Source organism: Symsagittifera roscoffensis, chromosome 1 (assembly GCF_963678635.1).
Source record: "Symsagittifera roscoffensis chromosome 1, txSymRosc1.1, whole genome shotgun sequence".
Taxonomy (NCBI): domain Eukaryota; kingdom Metazoa; phylum Xenacoelomorpha; order Acoela; family Convolutidae; genus Symsagittifera; species Symsagittifera roscoffensis.
Window position 1 is genome coordinate 65,819,285 of NC_087062.1, and position 20,558 is coordinate 65,839,842.

General features: G+C 33.7%; 2 long non-coding RNA genes across 2 annotated transcripts; one reads left to right on the plus strand and one right to left on the minus strand.

The window, feature by feature from the left end:
- Nucleotides 1-6,316: 6,316 nt before the first annotated feature.
- LOC134856908 (uncharacterized) lies at nucleotides 6,317-10,651 on the minus strand. The gene is made up of 2 exons (XR_010164860.1): nucleotides 10,455-10,651; nucleotides 6,317-6,964 (listed from the first exon to the last, which is right to left on the minus strand). It is a non-coding gene; the product is annotated as an uncharacterized LOC134856908 (long non-coding RNA).
- Nucleotides 10,652-17,404: 6,753 nt separating this feature from the next.
- LOC134856909 (uncharacterized) lies at nucleotides 17,405-20,275 on the plus strand. The gene is made up of 3 exons (XR_010164861.1): nucleotides 17,405-17,539; nucleotides 18,140-18,299; nucleotides 20,148-20,275. It is a non-coding gene; the product is annotated as an uncharacterized LOC134856909 (long non-coding RNA).
- Nucleotides 20,276-20,558: the final 283 nt, after the last annotated feature.

The window sequence follows — 20,558 nt, forward strand, 5'->3', positions numbered from 1 at the left end:
CCTGACAGATCAATTTTAATGTCTATAAAGTTTAAGTCAAATCGATTTAAGCAAAAATCTATGTAACAAATAAAGAAAATGATCAATATAAATCATACTAAGAGCTCAAAAACATGCAACCAAACCTTGAATATTTGTCGTTATGAATCAAATTTAGAGCAAAATTTGTTTCACAATAAAAGAAATTGATCGATAGTAATTAGATTGGTGAGCTAGATTTTCAGCAAAAACTATGCCAAAAACCGAGAATTGCTCAATAGACTTTGGGCTCAAAATTTGCAATGACATCGCAGTAATTTATCATCGTAAGAGTAGGTGGCGACTCAAATCGTTCCAAACAAAAAGGAAGTTTGATTTTTGAAATTGGTTGATGATTTTGTTATAATACCAGACGCTATAGATGAAAAGGTATGAAGAATTGCAGCACAATCACACTGATAAAATAAAAAACTGGAAAAACTTGATTAAAATTGATTTAGATATGTTTTAACCCCAATAATTTTAAAAACATTTATGATCATTTTACATAGATTTTAAGAAAATCTGAACCAATCATACTCTTTTATCGTCCAAAGATTGAGTGTCGTTGGCAAAGTTTTATAAAAAATAGTCAAAAAGGCGGTTTTAGACATTTTTTGAAAAATTTTGACCAAAAAATTGCGTTTGCGGTGCGCGCTTTCCCTCAAAATTTTTAAATTTTGGTGCCAAAGGATTATTTAGAAAGTTTTTAGGGTTTGTCAGACATCATTGATATCTCAAAATAGTACAACGGGGGACCCTTTGTGTCTGCATGGGGTCGAATCCCTGAAAAAGGGGCTTTTTTTTTTATTTTTTTACTGCTCCATAGACCATAGTAGTATGCATATAGTGCATTAGGATTGGGGTGGCTTGTCATACATGGATGACCATTAGGTATAGATCATAATGGTCACTATATATTATCTGACAACCAATGGTCACCATGTAAAAATCCAAAATGTCACCACGTTTTAATTTATAACAAATAGTCCTCATGTAAAGTTTCGATAATTTATTGAGTACTCCCACTGAACGTTGTGTTTTCATGTATGGTGTTGGAAAAGATTTGCTTAATCTTCGTTCCAATAACAACTGATATGTTTCACTGCGTTTTTTCTCGTTTGCTCAATTCTCCTTATAACTTTGATTCAATTTCAATTTACGTACAAATAGATACAAAAGTATGCTGGAAACACTTTCGTTTCATTGAAAATGAATATATCCCCGATTAACTGGGTTCCAAAACTGGAACAAAATCTCGCACTTAAATACGCAGTAAACACGGAATAGCGGTAGGTCAAAATTTATGTACACACGATTCTCTTATCAAATTACTGAAATTTATTTACTATAAAGAATTAATACGGTTATTTGTGTTTTAATCTATCCGTCGTGTTTTTACCGTGGTTCAACTGCTTCATAATCGAAAAATGAATCGTTGAAAAATGACGACTCGTCCTCGTCGGAAGTATTGGCCTCCAGATCGGCAATCACCGCTATCTATATCACTGTCATTGGTTTCTGCTGCCCAAATCAGACCAGGGTCTGGAGTTTGCCAACTGCTATTGACCTGGTCCATCAATTGGCGAAGCAAACGATGATGTGGTTGTGTACTTTCAACAGCAGAATTATCCTCAGAGTAGTCATCATCATTTTCCGGATGGTCCCAATCAAGGTTTTAAGTGTTACCGAATTCTTCAGACACCCCATCTAGGAAATCGCCACAATCCCACGACACTGGCTGTTGACCATCTGCAAAAAATGGCATCCATTTTTCCAAATCGTCATCATCAGTTGGGTCCGAATTTGCAGCTGCGGCGTTGTCATCGCTATCATCAATATCAATCGCAGTTTGACCCACGATGATTTTGTGACCGTACGGAAGAGTCTGCTGGCCATCATCGAAGATGTAGCGTTTGTCATCAAATGCTGATAGCAATCTTTTTGTCGAAGTCACAGTTTGCAAATTGTGTGACTCGGATGCGATTTGACTGTTTTCAGTTTTGAATAACGAGCCAGAGGTCAAGGTGTCTCGATATCGCTGATGAGTCAACATCTTCTAAGCAGCTTTTGATACACCTTTGTCCGACAGTTTTCTGCAGTCTAAATATATAATTAAATGATTGCTAAACCATTTAACGATGATTACTAATGTGTGGTGGAAAAAATTGGAACCTTTTTGTGGCACTTGAAGTAAGGTGCAAGAAAAAATGAAGGTCAAGTGTGAGCTTAAATTCAGCCATCATTAAAAAATTTTTCCATAAAATCAAAAATCGGGCATCACAAAAAAATTGTTTGTCGACAAATTTTTCTTTCAAAAAAAAATTTCGCCGACAAAAATTGAAAAAAAAAAATCCCGCCCAAAATAAATTTTTTTTTCCAAAAAAAGTCCCCGTCCAAAATTTTTTTTTCCAAAACAAAACAAATTTTCGCCGGCCAAAAAAAATTTTTTCCCGCCCAAAAAAAATTTGCAAAAAATATTCGGCGTCAAAAAAAATTTTTTTAAAAACAAAATAAATTTTTCACCGACCAAAAAAAATCTGCCAAAAAATTTTTTTTCAAAAAAGCTTAGATTTCGCCAAAAAAGTAAATAAAAAAGCTGACAAAAATGACTACCTCTGGACAAAATGGAATAAAGCTTAAGTTTGATGGGTTGTTATGTCCTCTAGAAACTCGCCCCTGAATTTTAAAACAACCATTTTGTTTTTTGGATCGTAGAGAGGGTGGTTCTTCGGGTAATTTGACAGGTCATGTTCATTCAAAATGTTTCTTTTTTTTTAGAAATTTCGCGGTATAAATCTTCACTGTTGATTTAGTACAGGAGACTGTCCGTATCAGAATAGAGAAGTTGAGATTCAAAATTTGTTTTCATGATATCTTAATGAAATTTATACATGTGAAACTTTGCTAATTCGAGAACACTAGCTACCACAATTGTCGGCGCATCCCAATAAAATTTTGTTGGATTCGATGTTAACGCTGCCAAATTTTCTCAAAAAGTTTTTTAGGATTTGAATTTATGTGTATTTTGAGTTTTCATTTGAGAGGAAAATTCTTAAAAATATATGTTGTTATTCGAAAAAATTTTTTAGTGTGTTTTCTCGAAAACCAGCATGCCTCGAATATGGCCGAAACATATCTCAAGCGCTGTAGGAACAAATATCGAGAGTGGTCGAAACAAAACGAAAATTTCCTAATAATATGAACATGTTGTCTTATACGCATGCGACGCCAACATTTTTGATTCATCGTACTTTGCACGTCCTCTGGTTTTTAATTTAAGGATACTCTGGCTATTAAATTGAGTGAACATTCTTTCAATAATAAGTTGAAAAGTGGAAACAAAAGTTGTTATAATTCTTTCAAATCGCAACTTGCCTCGAGCACGCTCGAAACATACTATCACAAGCATTGTCAAAACCAATCTCAAAAATGGTCAAAATTACCAAATTCTTTCTTACAAATCAACTTTTTTTAACAAAATTTTCGAATTATAAGATTGAAAAAAAACCAAAAATAGTTCTTCTCTATAGAACATTTAAGCTGCAAAAAACTCTAATAAATTTATTTGGTAAAAAAACGAGCACGATTGAAGCGAATCTTAAGCAGAGTAGTTACATACCGTTAGAACGGTCAAAGAAAGCCAAAACTTTTTTTATCAAACCTTTTAAAGTTTTTGTATTGTTATCATTTCAATAGTTCGATTATTTTAAGTTACAACCGACCCATCCTCTGATTTTTAAATTGTGATTATTTTAAAATTATGGGCTTTTGTTTTGAGTCAAAAACTTCAAAATCCTGTTTAGATATGAAAAAGTTTTGGATACATTTCTTTCAAATACCAACATACCCTGAACACGATTGAAACATATCTCGAGGACGGTCGAAAAGTGCCTCAAGAATGGTCGAAACTTACCGATTTTTTTTTTCAATTATCAACCTAATTTTATAATGCTTTTGAAAATTCCTACAGTCCTCCGTTTTTTAATTTATGAACGCTTCAAGTTTTAGTTTGAGTAAAAAATGTTTCAAAATCAAACTTTCATGTGAAAGAAATATTTCGATTTGTTTATTTCAAACATCAACAGTCGAAGCATATTTCGAGCACGAACAGAACATACCTCAAGTAACGCCGAAACATACCAAAAAATTCCTTCATTTATTAATATATATTTTTTAAAAGACTTTCGGCTCCATTAAAATCCAGGGTTTTCATAAGTTGGCAAAAAACAGTCGGAAGTAGTTCAACCTCTTAAAATACTTAAATTTCGAAAAAATCAACAGTTTCTTTTTTTTCAAATAAACATTGAGCGCAACCGAACGATACTTCAAGCACAAAAACAGTCTTTTTAGTATGTTTCCCAACACACAAATTTTTTTCAAATATCAAAATACTTTTATAATGCTTTTTTGACTCAATATTTTGATAGTCCTCTGATTTTTAGTTTATGGATGCTTCGGTTTTTGATTTGAGTACAAAACAATTGGAAGTTATATTAATATGTGAAAGAAACTTTCGATTTGTTTATTTCACACATGAACATACCTCGAGCACATTCAAAAAATACTTCGAGCACGAACAGAACATACCTCAAGGACTGTCAAATTATATCAAAAATTTCCTTGTAAACATGTTTTATAAAATTTTTGGCTCATTTGAAAACCAGGGTTTTCATAAATTGGAAAAAAATAGCCGAAAAAAAATTCATTCCCTAAATTTCAAAAAAAAACGATGGTTTCTGTTTCAAAAAACCATTTAGCACAATCGAACGAAAGTTATTTGGATATGTTTATTTCAAAGCCAAAATGCCTCGAGCACAGTCAAAACATAGCTTGAAAAAGTCAAATTTACCACAACCGAAAAACCAGAGCACAGTCGAAACATTCCTGGAGCACGGTCGATAGATACTGCGAGAACAGTCAAATACCACCGAAAATTCTGTCAAATATCAGAAAAAAATTTCATTGTTTTTGACCTAAATGTTTAGAAAAAGTATCTTTTCCTATGTGCTCTGTAGTTTAAATTGTGGATCCTTTTGTTTTTAATATGAGTCAAAAATGCTTTAAAAGACGGTAATATTCGAGGGAACTTTTTTAATGTTTTTTTTTCGACTATCATTATGCCTCGAGCACGGTGGGAACATACCTCGAACACAATCATAAAAAAACCTCGAGCAGAACATACCTCGAGGACGGTCGAATCGTACCAAATTTTTTATTAACATGTTTTGAGACGCTTTGACTCAAATTTTCTGTTCATTTTTTCTTGACCGTCCTCTGGTTTTCAATCTATGGATTACTATCAAAGATGTAGGAAGCGTTAAGAATTATACTAGACATGCATTAACTTTTCGATCCGGTTAAACTGGTAACTGCTCCTTGCCCGGATCGAGTTCGTGGTTTAACACAGCTTAACAAAGTTCAAGAAAGAGAAAATCTCCAAAATGTGCGCAAAACGTTTGAAATTTGTTTTTAAGAAGAGATTTTTATTTTTATTTACTGAAAACACATTTTTTTGGCTTTCAAGCTAAAACATTTTTTATACAAGTTTGTGGACAAAAAATACATATATACAATTTTGCTCGGCTGTGTAAAACATCTTTTTTTATAAAGAATTTTTTATCGTTTAATGATTAGCTTCATGGTAATTCTTGATTAATTTAAGAAAACCAAAATGGCTCATTTTTGGGGAAAAAAATTTTCCCCCAAAGTTCGTAAAATACATTGCGTCATACGAATTTTGGTTCAATTTTGTAGCAAAATTATTTCTCTTCATTTTTTTTCTAATCTTAACCAAATTTGATAAACGTTCTAATTTTTTTTCATTTCGTTCGGATAATTTAAATCACTGTATGACTGCTACTTTTAACGGCTGACAAGTTAAGTGGTCGCGGCGTCATCGCTTTCAAGTATTTTAAGTCCTCAATTGGTGATTGTTCCGACTTTTGAATGTTTGTTCTCGGGGCGATTTTTTCTTTTCTCAAATCAAAATTTGACTTTTAAGACAGCAATTTTTTTAATGGAATTTAAATATCATCTGAAAAGTATTGTTGTCAAAAGCTCAAATTCAAAAAGATATATTTTTTTCTGGTTACTTCATGAAAAATATACATTTTCTTACCCCTAAATGGATTTGGGGGAGGGATTGCACGGTTGATTCTATTAACCAAGCGATGCAAGATGTGTGCTAAAATTCTAAATAAACATTAAAAATCGGCATTTTAAAGATTAACGACAAAAAATTCAAGGTGGCAACCCTGCTCCAAGGTGAGTTCTCATGAAACTGTGACTGATGACATAAATTTCAAAGAACATAAATTACAAACTTAAATACTTCAGATTATTGACAGAACTCACAGTGCAAAAAATATATAATTAGGAAGCTCTGATGTTCTCAGCTGCTATGCAATTTTCGTTGAAGCAGCTTCTCTGTAGTTTTCGTTCAATTCAAACGAAAGAGATACAAAGCCAAAAATAGCGATTCCAATCAAAAGTAGCAAGGACATAGTCACTAACAGACCCCGAAAAACGAGTAAATTTCGGTGCGGAAACCTCTCTCCTATTTTCTTTATTTTGAAATGACCGGATCGGTAATCGATTGCCGCAACATCCGAAACTTTCGGATGCTCGTAATTGGTTTCGGATAAATTGTTATTCGTTTCAGCGTGAGCATCTTTTGAATTCTTCTTCTCTCCAGGAGATGACCGAGTGTGACTTGTCATGTTTTCAGCACATAAAGCGCGTGAAGAAAACGGTATAGAATTACAACACAAGAAATGTGTTACAGCCAAATGTAACCGAGCAGAGGAATCTCATGTAATAAAATTGTAGTAAAGTGCAATCTGACGTTATAGATGAATCAGCATAATTATGTTGGTGAGATAACGTCTCAAATGGCATAAGATCCAAATGGCATAAAAACGAAATTTTGTTTTTAAACCACAAACTAAAAGACGAAAATTGTTCGATTTTGCTCTAACCTGCGTTGACCAAAAATGCTTACCACACATTTTTATACATTTAAAAAGTTGTTTTTTTTTATCATGAAAAATCAGCCAGGACAACGTTATAGCCAAAAATAACAAGACTGCTCGTATCAGGGCAAAGCCCTGAATGTTCCGACTGCCCCTTAAGGTTTATGGAGCAGTAATAACATTAAAAAATTCAATAAAATAAAATAAAATGAAAAAAAATTTTTTCTAAAATTTAAAATTTTTTAAATGAAAATCATCCCCCCACACGCCATATAAAGTACAAAAGGATAGATTTCGCTCCTTGTAACAAACCAATTATGGCAAACAAGCTTCTTTTAACCAATTTGGAACGATTTCTAAGGCTGATTAACTCTCCGCTTACGCGTTAATAGCGCGAAATATATCGCGCGTTAATTGTCCCAAAGTGGCCAAAATGGCAATCTTTAAACCCCCGTAACTTTACGAAAAATGATCACAGGTGAAATATCTTTTCAAATTTGAGCTCAGGACAAGAATACCTTTCGAATGATATAAAAAATTCCGTCAAAAATGGCTAGTTAAAAAGTCGAAATTTGTCTGAAGAAAAAAAAACCCACCCCGAGCACAAATATTCCGTTACTTTCGTATCGAAAGTCGGAACAATAATTTTTAGCATCACATATTTGTTTAAAAATGCTTTTTTGACCATGAAAGTGATATTGCGTAAAAAATTGAGAAAAAATCCTTAGAATTTAGATTTCGCTCTTAGGAAACTTTTGCAGCCACGTACACTAGGCTCTTATCATACAATTTTCATACATGGAAATTGTATGAATAACATTTTTCCATACGCTCCGTCTATGAAATTGTACGATAAGCATTTTCGTGTATAGAATCAAACGGTAAGAAATTTTCGTGTATGGAGGTCAACCCATGTATTTTGTTGTTCCGACTTTCGATACGAAAGTAACGGAATATTTGTGCTCGGGTGGGTTTTTTTTTTTCTTCAGACAAATTTCGACTTTTTAACTAGCCATTTTTGACGGAATTTTTTTATATCATTCGAAAGGTATTGTTGTCCTGAGCTCAGATTTGAAAAGATATTTCACCTGTGATCATTTTTCGTAAAGTTATGGGGGTTTAAAGATTGCCATTTTGGCCAATTTGGGACAATTAACGCGCGATATATTTCGCGCTATTAACGCGTAAGCGGAGAGTTAATCCGTCTTAGAAATCGTTTCAAATTGGTTAAAAGAAGCTTATTCGCCATAATTGTTTTGTTACAAGCAGCAAAATTTATCCTTTTGTACTTTGTATGGCGTGTGGGGTGATGATTTTCATAAAAAATTTCAAATTTTAGAAAAAAAACAATTTCATTTTTATTTTTACATTTATTTTTTTAATGTTATTACTGCTCCATAAACCTTAAAAGGCAGTCGGAACATTCAGGGCTTTGCCCTGATACGAGCAGTTTTGTTGTTCCGACTTTCGATACGAAAGTAATTGTTCCGACTTTCGATACGAAAGTAACGGAATATTTGTGGTCGGGGTGGGTTTTTTTTTCTTCAGACAAATTTCGACTTTTTAACTAGCCTTTTTTGACGGAATTTTTAAATATCATTCGAAATGTACAATACCTTTCGATTGATATTACAAAATGTATTGTTGTCCTGAGCTCAAATTTGCAAAGATATTTCACCTGTGATCATTTTTCGTAAAGTTATGGGGGTTTAAAGATTGCCATTTTGGCCTTTTGGGACAATTTGGGACAATTAACGAGCGATATATTTCGCGCTATTAACGCGTAAGCGGAGAGTTAATCCGTCTTAAAATCGTTCCAAATTGGTTAAAGGAAGCTTATTTGCCATAATTGATTGGTTACAAGGAGCTAAATCTATCTTTTTGTACTTTACAAGGCGTGTGGGGGGATGATTTTCATAAAAAATTTCAAATTTAAAAAAAAAACAATTTTTTTTTAATTTTTTTAAATTTAATTTTTTAATGTTATTACTGCTCCATAAAACCTTAAAAGGCAGTCGGAACATTCAGGGCTTCGCCCTGATACGAGCAGTCTTGTTTATATTTTGAGATCAACCGTAAAATATCCCCCCTCGCAGTGACTTACTGTGAAATCTCCATCCTCTAGCCATGCATTAATTTTAAAAAAAAAAATCCGCATAAAATATTCGTTTGAATTTTGTGTTTAGTGAACAGAACGTTGTTCTGCGAGAGAAAATCTTTAAAATGTTTGTTGAAATACTGACACGAATCAAAATATCATATTTGGACAAAAAAGATGATTATGTCAAACGTGAGATAACTTTTGAAAGAATTGAAATAAGTTTTTCCGGCTGGCTACCTTGATTTTAAAACCGCTTTTGGAATCTAACTGAAAAAAGTGATACAAATTGATTTGAGAGGGTTTTCCAAAAAAATACGCGGGGCTTTTTTGTAGTTTTTGAGGTTTTATAAATTGCCTGTCTTTTAAAATGTCCATCTTTTAAAATGCCTGCAAAAACAACTTCTAACTTGAATCATACAGAATTCTGGCGGGTTATGTATAAATTGACAATCACTTTCAAATCTGACTTGACCGTACAAACGGATATATTCACATTCGGCTAGTGTAATTTTTTTCGAAAAAAAATTTAATTGAAATTTGTTTCATCGCCAGGGCATTGATTGATTTTGAAGATATAAATCGAGTCCGCCAAAAAACTATAATTGAAACTACCGTAACAGTCCGAACGGGGAAAAACTGCGCGGAAATCACTAATAATTCGCCACTTTCATCGGAAGTTGGAAAAAAGTTTTCAGTTTCACTGGTACGAAACCCAGATTGAATCACGGCAGGGTTGATATCAAATGAAAACTGAAAATTTTGTTTGAGATCTGAACAATAAACAATTATAAGACTGCTCGTATCAGGGCGAAGCCCTGAATGTTCCGACTGCCTTTTAAGGATTATGGAGCAGCAGTAATAACAAAAAAAGTTAAATGAAATAAAATAAAATGAAATTTTTTTTTTCTAAAATTTGAAATTTTTTTATGAAAATCATCCCCCACACGCCAAATAAAGTACAAAAAGACAGATTTCGTTCCTTGTAACAAATCAATTATGGCAGATAAGCTTCGTTCAACTAATTTGGAACGATTTATAAGACGGTTTAAATCTCCGCTTACGCGTTAATGGCGCGAATTATATCGCGCGTTAATTGTCCCAAATTGGTCAAAATGGCCAAAATGACAATTTTAAACCCTCATAACTTTACGAAAAATGATCACAGGTGAAATATCTTTTCAAATTAAGCTCAAGACAACAATACCTTTTGAATGATTTTAAAAAATTCCGTCAAAAATGGCTAGTTAAAAAGTCGAAATTTGTCTGAAGAAAAAAAAAAACCCACCCCGAGCACAAATATTCCGTTACTTTCGTATCGAAAGTCGGAACAATAATGCGTTTGAGAATTTAGTTTTAGGCACCTTGTGACGTGGGAATAACTCGAAAAGAGAATCTTTCAAATTTCTGGAAAGTTTGAATTAGAATCGTGATAAGAACGTATACATATAGGCATTATATTAAACAAAATATAATAGCTCAAAATGCAAGAGCGATTTTCGTTATACAAATGATACGGTTGTAAATTTGAACTACTCAAAGTTTATTTAGACTACATATATGTCTGTTTACTTTCTATCGAGATGTCAAAATGTATCAAAAGGCACATTCTGAGCAAATATCACTTGGAGCACAATGCGCTTAAAGCAGTAAGCACGACTTTGAACTGCAGCTATGAAGCTTCGGATATAACTCTAATTAAAATTGGCCAACTACAGTGCTGATTTAAATTATCCGGACAAAACGAACAAAACTTGAGTTTTCAAACGCGTTTTTCTCAATTTGCGTTAGAATTAGACAAAAAATGAAGAGAAAAAAATTTGCTTAGAATTTCATCAGAATTAATATGGGGCAGTTTTTTCTCCGCAATTCTCAGCCAAAATGTCACCCCAAAGATGGGTCTTTTTGACTTTTTTTCATTTAATCAAGAATTACGCTTAAACTACTTTGTTAATTGATAAGGAATGTAAATCACAAGAAGCCTCTTACACAGCCCAACAAAGTTCTAGAAGGGTTAAATCTCCAAAAAACTGTATAAGAGAAAATATTTTTGCTTGATAGTGAAGAAACGTGATTTTTACTATATAAAACCCAAAATCTTTGATTAAAAACAAATTTTAAACAATTTACTCATATTTTTGGAGATCTAAAGTTTGTTGGGCTCTGTAAGAGGCTTCTTGTGATATACATTCCTTATCAATTAACAAAGTAGTTTCGGCGTAATTCTTGATTACATGAAAAAAAGCCAAAAAGACCCATTTTTGGGGTGAAATTTTGGCTGAGAATTTCGGAGAAAAAACTGCCGCATATTAATTCTGGTGAAATTCTAAGCAACTTTTGTTCTCTTCGTTTTTTTGTCTAATTTAAACGCTAATCGAAACAAGACTGCTCGTATCAGGGAGAAGCCCTGAATGTTCCGACTGCCTTTTTAGGTTTTATGGAGCAGTAATAACATTGAAAAATTAAATGTAATAAAATTTAAAAAAAATTTCTTTTTTAAATTTGAAATTTTTTATGAAAATCATCCCCCCACACGCCATTAAAAGTGCAAAAAGATAAATTTAGCTCCTTGTAACCAATCAATTATGGCAAAAAAACTTCTTTTAACCAATTTGGAACAATTTTAAGACGGATTAACTCTCCGCTTGCGCGTTAATAGCGCGAAATATATCGCGCGTTAATTGTCCCAAATTGGCCAAAATGGCAATCTTTAAACCCCTATAACTTTACGAAAAATGATCACAGAAAAAATATCTTTTCAAATTTGAGCTCAGGACAACAAATCTTTCGAATGATATAAAAAAATTCCGTCAAAAAAGGCTAGTTAAAAAGTCGAAATTTGTCTGAAGAAAAAAAAACCCACCCCGAGCACAAATATTCCGTTACTTTCGTATCGAAAGTCGGAACAAATACGCGTTTGAAAACTCAAGTTTTGTTCGTTTTGTCCGGATAATTCAAATCAGTACTGTATTCTATAAGGCCTGAATTAAGCAATGTAAGTGCATGAAGCAAAGGGTAAATAATTGTGCTCGGGATGGGTTTTTTTTTCTTCAGACAAATTTCGACTTTTTAACTAACCTTTTTCGACAAAATTTTTTATATCATTCGAAAAGTATTGTTGTCATGAGCTCAAATTGAAAAGATATTTGACCTGTGATCATTTTTTGTAAAGTTATGGGGGTTTAAAGGTTGCCATTTTGGCCAATTTGGGACAACTACGCGCGATATATTTCGCGCTATAAATGCGTAAGCGAAGAGTGAATCCGTCTTAGAAATCGTTCCAATTTGGTTAAAAGAACCCTGTTTGCCATAATTGATTTGTTACAAGGAGCGGAATCTATCCTTTTGTACTTTATATAGCGTGTGGGGGGATGTTTTTCAGAAATAAAATTCAAAATTTTAGCAAAAAATTTCATTTTGTTTTATTACGTTTAATTTTTTAATGTTATTACTGCTCCATAAACCTTAAAAGGCAGTCGGAACATTCAAGGCTTCGCCCTGATACGAGCAGTCTTGTTTAAATATGTCATCAGACGTGTCATCTTCTCAATTACCTTATATTTTCCTTTTATTTTCCTTTTGTCTTTTGCTTCTGCTATTGATTAATTTTTTAAAAGGCTATATAGCCTTGTAAAAAATTTATCAATAGCAGAAGCAAAAGACAAATAACAATATTGGCAAGAAAAAATTCGCATAATGCTTCAATTTCTCAGAAATAAGTAAAATTAAAATCGATCTGAAAAATTAGGCTACGTTTTTGTTTCTCATTTTTCAAACAATACCCTACTAGATGAGAAACACGGGTGCAATTGTGCCGCCATCTCGAGGTGAACCCGACACCTGAAGAAATAGGCCTTAAACAGCACTGAATACAGAAACTCTCTTACGTCGTTGGACGCGCAGACAGCATACTCTAACGGGGTTTTTGGTGCGGAGTGCCCAACGTTGGCTGGGCTGCTTCGTCGACTTATACTAATCCTCCTCTTACGTGGTGGCATAAGCGCAAACCCTAACCACTGTATCTGCTCTTCTTGTAGAAAAAAGTTCACTTGTACTCAAGTAAGGTATGGCGTCACATATGCGGATGGATCCACCTAGAAAGCAGTGGACTCGCAAATCTCACGCGCCACAAAATTTTGCTGCCCTACATGTGACGCAAACTGGAATTCAAAATCAGCGGAAAAAAAAACAAAAGTGCCTCTCTAGTGTCAAAAATTACCGACATTGACTTCACCCTTTACAACGATTACACCCAAACTCGTTTACTGTTCGGCATTTCATCTTTTGCTTTCGCAGACCTTTCTAAAGCATCATCGTCTTTTTTTTTCAGGTTGCAAACTACTTTGAGTTTTATGTTTAGACGATAATTTATAGAGATTAATTTAATAAGTCAGAAGATATTTCTTTGATTGCCCAAAAAAACATTGAAAAGTTCAATGATCAAAATGAGCAAACTATGAGGAAATGACTGAGAAAAACGTTAAAAAAACACTTCGATAGACCCAAAGTTGCAAAAATGACAATAGGAAACATCATTCTGCAGGTGGTCCCAGGCCATATTCTAGCCGTTTTCATGACCCTTCCTTAAAAAAGGGAAAACAAAAAATGGCATAGGACCGCGATTAAATCAAAATTGAAAAAACCATCAAAAGTTGTTTTTAAAAAATCAGCTTCATGATTAAAAAGCGAAGCAAAAAGCAAAAAAAGATAAGAACTTAGTGAGCACAAGTCGTCATGTAGAATCTTGAAATTGATTCGCTCCTAGAAGGAAACTAAATCCGTAGCAGAGTCTTATCCAATATCTTTCAGTGCAAAAATTTATCAGAGGCTAAAATAATAGCAAACGCTTTTAAGAAACTCACAACACGTAAATTCAGCAAGGAACACGGAAAAAACTTCAGCGAAAATTTCTAGAAGTAAAGCTTGGCGCTCTATTTATATTTTTTCAGTTCGAAACTGAAGCCGCATTCAAGGCAGTTGAATCATCGAATACATTGGCCTGGACGGCCTTTGCACTCTACCCTTTAATAATCTGAGACCAATAGTCATCAATTTTTTAATACATACTTTAAACTTCTCTTCAACTTCCACCCCATATATGGAAGAACTCAAAAGTTGTCACTCTGCCAAAAGCATTTTGTCGCCTAACAGTGGAAACCATTTTTTGTCCCCATTTTTTGTTTAGGCATAACTTTAAACCCACCTCACCATTACAAAAAATTTTCCTTAAGCTGATAATTAGAACAGTTTTTGTCCCCAACAACGGCTTTTTGAATTCTTGAATTTTTTAGCAGCAGTTTCAAAAAGGAACGACCACATGAAAAAACTGTGCTGTTACATTTCTCCAGAGCCTTCGACATAGTCTGCCACTGTGAATAACTGCACCCTATTCATTGCATATATGTATTACACAATTTAACTAATAGGCTTGCAAGTTATCCGAGTAGCAGACCAACCAAAACAAAGCCTAGGAACCCATTATTATCAACCTGAACAGAACGTAGAGGCATCCCCCAAGTGTCAGCCTTATCGTCTATATTTTTATAGAGCACGTTACACCCGACTATTCTTCACTGCATATGTGTATACAGTGGACATTTTTTGCATATATAAACTGTGTGGTACACATTTTAACCAAATTGTTCGCCAGTTATCTGAGTAGAATTTGAGCCAAAACGAATTTCAGGGGCCAATTATTTTCATCCGGGATAAAACGTACAGGCATCCCCCTAGTATCTGCCCTATCGCCCACAATTTTTAATCTGTACGTTAAAATCGACTCTCCTCCACTCTTATGCCATTAAGTTTCACCATTTTGTTTGATCGAACGACATAAAACATGCCTCGCTAACTCTAAGTAATTATATAAGCAAACTACATGGCCATTTTCACAAGAAAATCCCTCAATTTTTTCTACTAGGAACTCTGTAAGTTTCTTCGCGCTTGTTTTTAAAGAAATTAACTCCAAACCTAAGTTTCCAACGTGTGAAATACTACCGCTAGTCATAAAGCATCATAAGCTTTGCAATATTTTTTCAATATTTCACTCAATTTTAATGAACGCTGCTAAAGCGCAGAGAGAAAAACGATGCTTGAATCAATTTAAGTCAATTTGAAGTAAATTTTCAGCCTTTTTGTTCCAAGCATAGGTAGTTGGCGGGCTTGTTTTGGGTGTGTTTTAGTAAAAAATTATATAAAAAAATGTGATTCAAATCTTTCAGTAATGATTCAAACCATATCAAAAAATTTTTTAAAAAAATTTCTAGCTGTCTAAAAAAAGCAATTTCAAAAATTTGATTTTATGTCTAATTTTGAGCGAAATTAGCGAGCGAGCAAGCTAACGTGGCGGCAATTTTTTGTCCGCCGAATTTTTTTTTCAGTTAAATTAGTTTTTTTACTTTTTCTTTTTAGTTTTTGAACTAGTTATTTTTCGAAAACAGTTGTTGTCCTATATACTTCGCTTTCAATAACTCTTGATTACGCCCAAGATATAGGTTTTTGATAAATTTTTTCATCACAAGACGAACAAGAACTAACATTTAACAAAAAAAAAGAAAAAAGCTGATTAGTCTCGTTGCAACTTTCTGTGATACTTACGAAATAACCATGAAAGTACCAGAAAAGTTTAAAGAAGATGAAACCTTCGTAAGAAAAGCAACAAATTTACTGCAACGTTACAGAGAACCAACGTTACAACGAGAATTTTTCAATTTTTTCGTTTTTTGCTGTATCTCGACTTCTCGGGACACTTTTTTGATGCTCTGCATGTGTTTCAATCTTAAAGTTTTGTCACAATTGTTATATAATTATTAGTTTTTCTTAAATGTCTTGGTAAATTTTCAGCTTGCGCTTTTGTGTGCTTTTTTCATGTTTGTAGATGATGTTTTGTTTGTTCTCAAGTTTTCAGTGTGTGTTATTATGTTTTCAGGTTTCTCTTACCTGCTCACTGGTAGCTAATACGGGAGGCAAAGTTTTTCCTCTTCGGAGACAAAAAATCTGTACCTTCCTGTTGGCTACCTCCGACCATTTTTTTTTAGCTTTGAGCCAAGTTTTAAGGCATTAGCCGATTTGAAATTTCGCCTAAAACACTTGGAATTCCAGCCCTGGTTCCTAGTAAACTTTTTGAAAAGTAGCTCTGAATCTTAGACCGATCCAGGAAAGCCAGGGTAATCCTTGCAAGACTTTAATCTGGTTTTTCCCTGGCCAGGTCCGGCTCCAGAGATGACTCCAGGGATGCATTTCAATGGACAGGTAACCCGGGCATCATTGCAAATATAAGAGCAATTACAAGAGACATAATCAATACGCGAGCACGATGTGGAAATTTTTGGATCGATTTCAGGTTGTTCTTATACTGGTTCTCATTACAGATTAGATATTTGTTGTTAAAGGGATCTGATGTTAAAATTGATTGTTGGAATACATTTGAAAGACATCTTCATGTCAGCATACTTTTTGCAATGGATAATTTACTGAAGTTTAAGCTTTATTCCTTGATAATTTTCAATAAAAAAGCCAGCCAAAAAGTTATGATAGTATAATTTTATCAAATCGGATTCGATTGTATGAAATCTCAGTGCCATTTTACGGATCAATCGAGGTTTTTTCTCACCCGAGTATTAATCTAATCAGCTTTATGGCTTTACGGTTTTATTTTTCCACCAGTAGACTTATTTGTTGTTCTGACCAGTAGAAAAATGGATTTTTGTTGGATTTTTTTTTGCTCGCGAAAGTGTAATACAGATAGAAATTGCAAAATAATCCAGTCTATACGTATTTTCAATGTGCAGTTATATAATGAGCAACATACCTTTTGAAAGTAGCAACATATCTTTTTGACTCAGACAAAGTCGCGCGAACATTTCGGTCGTGCAAAGTCGCATTACACCCACTTTGAGTCGCAATGGTTGCAGCATACTTTTTTGGGTCGAGCAAAGTCGCAACTTATCTTTTTTTGGGCCGCGTTAGCTCGCATAAAACTTCTTCGGCCGCGCAAGTTCACATCATACCCATTTGAGTCGCAACTGTCGCAACAAAAAGTCCCCAACCTCGGCACAAGTGCTTAAAAAACATATCAATTTTTAGCACATTTTTCTTAACACTGAGTGTATAATCTACGCATCAAATTCTGTACATATAAAAGAAATCGACGCCAGCTATTTCGACTCGAACAAGCTGAATAAAGAGTTGATAATTATATATCTATTCTTGATTTGAAAAACATGATTGTTATGGCATTTTATATGAACTTTTGTTTATCAATCAATAAGGTGATCGTGGTCTCAGCTGTCTCTTTGCTGCAATATCACTCGCAGTTGATGTTTTCCAATTTAAGTAAAGACCAAATAAACTAACTTTGGCTCTATATTAACTCCGATTTTGTTTGAAAATTTCAAGGTCATATTCGGCGTGATGTACGGCATAATTGTTTTTGTTTTCACGCTAAAAGGTAAACTTTCAAATTATTTATTAAAAAATTTCTTCTTCAGTTTTAGTATGGTTTTAGTATTATAATTATTCATTCATAAAAAAAAGAAAAGATAATTTTAAGAAATGAACACTTTGACCCCACCCCCCCCCCCCCCCTCCCACGCGAGACCTATTCCGTTTTTTTTGTATCACCCAAGTGTATTCAAGGGCCTATTTGATTTTTTTTACCCACAAAAAATTACAACTGAAACGTTTTTAAACGTTATTTATGTTACGTTAATGATTTTTATCGAATTTATCGAAAAACAAGACACATAACAAAACTTGAAACTCTGTTCGAAAAATTATTTTGAAAATATAATGTATTTTCTTCAATTTTTTTCAGAATAGAAACGGTTTATTTCTAAACAAAGAAAAAAAACAGAGCATTTCTATACAGAAAGTATAAGAAAACCTGGGTAGATAATCTATTTAACATTTCAATCTAGAAAAACTGCCTATGCTGGGTACGGGTAGAGTAATTCAATTTTCGGCTCGCTAATTAGCGACAATTACCCATTGGCAGAATGGGGATTGTATAATTTGTACAACTATATTCGAAAAACAGTTTATAATCCAGTTGTGAGCTCGACAATTGTTGGCGATCATTACTATCAAAGTGAAGGGGAAGATGACATCGAACTCCAAGAGAGGTGGAGTCTCTTTGAAGACTGGATGTCCCTTCAGTTTGTCATACCACAGCCCTCCAGCTCTTTCGGACGCCGTTGTTCTGTATACAGGTAATCTTCTTCGGTACGCAAAAAAAAAATTAAGGTAAGTTCACCTCACGAAATACCTTAAAGTTTGTTATTGGCAGCACTGAACACAAATTGCAAAAAATTACTGCGATTTAGATAATTAAAACGTTCGTTTTTTGGATATTCAAATGCATCAAACGAAAGATATTCAAAAGCGCTTGGACGAAAACATTTGGACGAAAAGCGAAATAAAAACTTGTTGCAATGCCTACTCAAATTGAAGTCGTAAATCCACGGCAATTCAACAGGTCCCTAATTTTTTCATATAATGACTGATTTTCAAACAAGGGCAGCCGCTTGCAGAGCAGTTAGCACATATTGTTCTCACCAAATTAATTTCAGAAATGAAATTCAAAAATAAAGGAACTTGTTCGTTGATGTCTAATTCTCTTGTCAGTTAAGCTTTTTGGAAAGTTTTCTAAAAGTTTTTCCCGACACAAGGAAAATTTCTGAAGAAATATTTTCACGTCGTCATAATGAAATGAGTTTTGCACGTGAACAAACTAACTAAATAATATGAAAAAATTGATTTTCAAACCCTGCCGTAACATCACGCATTCAGCCTTAGCAACACGGAAGACAACTTAAAAAAAGGAAAAATTGAACTCAGAGGCAAAGCTGTGGTTCGCAAAAACTTGCGAGAACACGACCAAAAAGCAGCTCTATCAAGTGAAATCAGAAAAAGTAGAATTAAGCCTCGAATTAGCGAAAATTCGGCTACGTGCTGGATTCGAATCGCGACCTGGCAAATTTGTATCCGACGCACTAACCACTCAGCCACGACTTCTTTAATTGACCAAAAACTTGCCAACAAAAACGCGGTTACATATGCTAATAAATTGCCGATTCGATACAGCAAAAGTAGCATCAAATACGAAAAAAAAACACAATTTTGCACATAAAAAATTGGAAAAAATAAAACCAAGTTATCTGTAATTATGCATTTCAAAAAAAATTGCCAGATTCTTTGCGTTCGAAATATTCTGAAATCAAGCTTTTTATCATTGTGCTGCTGTTTGAAACAAATAAGTTTTTGGGGTTCATTTGATGAATTAAAAATGCATCAGCTGTTTTAACTTTTTACTAATCAACTGTCACCCGCACCGAAGTTTTTCGGATAAAAATAGATTATATTGAAAAATTCGCCCAAAATTTTGCCATTATATTCGATTATGTGTAACCAATTTAAGCAACATTTTCTATTATAATGAAGATTTTCATGAGGATTATTTTGCATTATATTTCCACTAAAATCTTTTTATTTCTCTAATTTCAACAAAATCAAGTTTTCCGCCCTTAAATCGCCATGAAAGTGCAATAAAAACTATTGCTATCGTCATAAAATTGCAATAAAATCTAGGACCCAAAAAATTGATTATGTTGTCAAAAAACGGATTATATTGTGTGAAAAATTGATTTTTCTCTTCTTAAAAGCATGCATTTTGAAAACTCAAAACAAAAATTGAATTCAAACCGTTGATTTCTTTCACTATATAATCGATTATTTTACTCTGCGAGCACAAAATCACCAGATAATTGATTTTTAAAAGAATAATTTTTTGTTTGACCATAAAATGACCCAGATAAAAGATAATAATTGACAAAACTTCGGTGCGGGCAAAGCACATGCTATCAAAACGCTGTAAAGGAGCCCCAAAAATGGCACCAGCATTTACGACTTAAGTTCGAAAAAAAAAGAAAATGTTTGTACTAATACACTTTGCTTAGCAAGTGTAAATAGGGGGAAAGTGGAAAATAGAAAAAATAATAATCCATAGCTCAAGGTAATATGTAATAAATCATTGCAAAAGGGTCGCTGCTGTTCTTTAGCAAATACGCCTGTCTGAACAAGTTTGAGTTTCTGGAGGAGCAAACATCTAGAGTTAACAGAGCGCTAGATATGAGAGTTTTCGGATCGCTTGTTAGACCAGTCTACAGAAAGTACAACTTCTTCTCACTCGCACGGTCATATGTCGACGCAGGTATAGTTTTTGAGCTAATTTAGTTTTTTTAAATAAAGTCCTATAAATTACCCTTCCATTGCACCTGTTTTGCTCTTTTATTGAATGAAGTGCATTTGAATTTAGACAAAAACTAGCCGCGTGATATTTGACCAAAAAAAATCGCTGCACTAATTGTTCAAGCAACAAAATATCATTGATGTTGCTTAAAACCCTTGGCCTTTCAACGTTTTACTGAATGTCTTACAGTAAGGCATGATTAGGTTTCTAACACCCGAAT